Below are 1,741 nucleotides of genomic sequence, written 5' to 3'. Positions count from 1 at the left end.
TCACATTGACAACAATGTCCTGTTTCTGATTGAATACTGATGAAAAGTATTCATTCAGTGTCTCCCCAATATCTTCAGCCTCCACACGTGACTTCCCACTACTATCCTTGACTGGATCTATTCCTACCCTAGTCATTCTTTTATTCCTGACATACCTATAGAAAGCCTTAGGGTTTTCCCTAATCCTACCAACTAAGGACCTTTCATGTCCCCTCCTTGCTGCTCTTAGCTCTCTCTTCAGGTCCTTCCTTTCAATTCAGAGGCAAGTATGATATCACTGAGTCAGGATTAGCAGACTTCATGACATTGAATGAATGGAGTTTCTCAAGCTCAAGTAAAAGAACATGAGGATTTTCAGATTCTCCTCATGAAACCTCTCATGCCCTTGGCCCGTGGCCATATTGCTGACAGCTCCTTGACAGATTATTCCTGTATCCTTTCAATGACCTTGTCATGTTCCTCAAAGCAGGACCACAGCATAATCAGAGGTTTTTAAGGGATATGACATCACTGTTGTGTTCTTTATGCCCATTTTATAAAGCCTATGATGTCTTTGCATTTTTAAAGAAAAATTGATCAACTTGTCCTTCCACTTTTACACATTTCAGCCTTAAGAATTACATCCTTCTGAACCATTTAAGGTTTTGACCAGTTAGCTTACGCTTTATTTTATTCTCCCTCTCAAGACCAACCCCTCACATTAAACCATCACCTCACATTAAATGTTATCCAATATCTGTTTAATCTCTTAACTCCTTTCTGTTCTCTTCTATGAAGGCTGATGTAGGGTATAGATTTACAGAGCTGAAAAACGTGTTGCTAGAAAAGCGCAGCAGGTCAGGCAGCATCCAAGGAGGAGAATCGACGTTTCGGGTATAAGCCCTTCTTCAGGAATCGCAGTAGGTTACCTACTGAGAATCCTCTTGCAAGGATGCCTTCCTTGAAGAAGCTCTCTTCCTCCCTCTACATTCCTGAAGAAGGGCTTATGCCCGAAACATTGATTCTGCTGTTCCTTGGATGCTGCCTGACCTGCTGCGCTTTTCCAGCAACACATTTTTCAGCTCTGATCTCCAGCATCTGCAGTCCTCACTTTCTCCTATAGATTTACAGAGCCAACAGTAGCCCCAAATTGTGACACAAATATTCTGTGTGCACCAGCAACAATTTTGACTTTCATTATTGTTGTGTTTTCCTTCCTTAAGAAGTTCTGTATTGGAACTGTGAGGATTTGAAAACTACTGATAGTTTTACATCAGTGAAGGAGAGACCCGCTGTTATGATACTCAGAAAAGAAGTAAAATAAAGGATTTAAAGTAAGGAAGGAATTAGTAGCAGGATTTGGAGAAGTTCACAACTGGCTAAATCCAGAAAATCAGAACCAGAATAATTATTTTGAACTGAGGTAAAATGTTATATTCAGTGAAGTGGTCTTAGAACATAGAGAACATAGAACAGTACAGCACAGAACAGGCCCTTCAGCCCACGATGTTGTGCCGACCATTGATCCTCATGTACGCACCCTCAAATTTCTGTGACCATATGCATGTCCAGGAGTCTCTTAAATATCCCCAACGACCCTGCCTCCACATCTACTGCTGGCAACGCATTCCATGCTCTCACAACTCTCTGTTTAAAGAACCCGCCTCTGACATCCCCTCTATACTTTCCTCCAACCAGCTTAAAACTATGACCCCTCGTGTTAGTCATTTCTGCCCTGGGAAATAGTCTCTGGCTATCGACT

At 41.8% G+C, this 1,741-nt stretch overlaps 1 protein-coding gene across 15 annotated transcripts in view; it reads right to left on the bottom strand.

Annotated features, from left to right (window-relative positions):
- The window catches only part of rap1gapa (RAP1 GTPase activating protein a), a 566,513-nt gene that overhangs the window by 34,126 nt on the left and 530,646 nt on the right, over positions 1-1,741 (bottom strand). The window lies entirely within an intron of this gene.

Source organism: Chiloscyllium plagiosum, chromosome 34, assembly GCF_004010195.1.
Source record: "Chiloscyllium plagiosum isolate BGI_BamShark_2017 chromosome 34, ASM401019v2, whole genome shotgun sequence".
NCBI classification, from domain to species: Eukaryota; Metazoa; Chordata; class Chondrichthyes; order Orectolobiformes; family Hemiscylliidae; genus Chiloscyllium; species Chiloscyllium plagiosum.
This window is presented reverse-complemented; position numbering and strand designations above follow the sequence as displayed.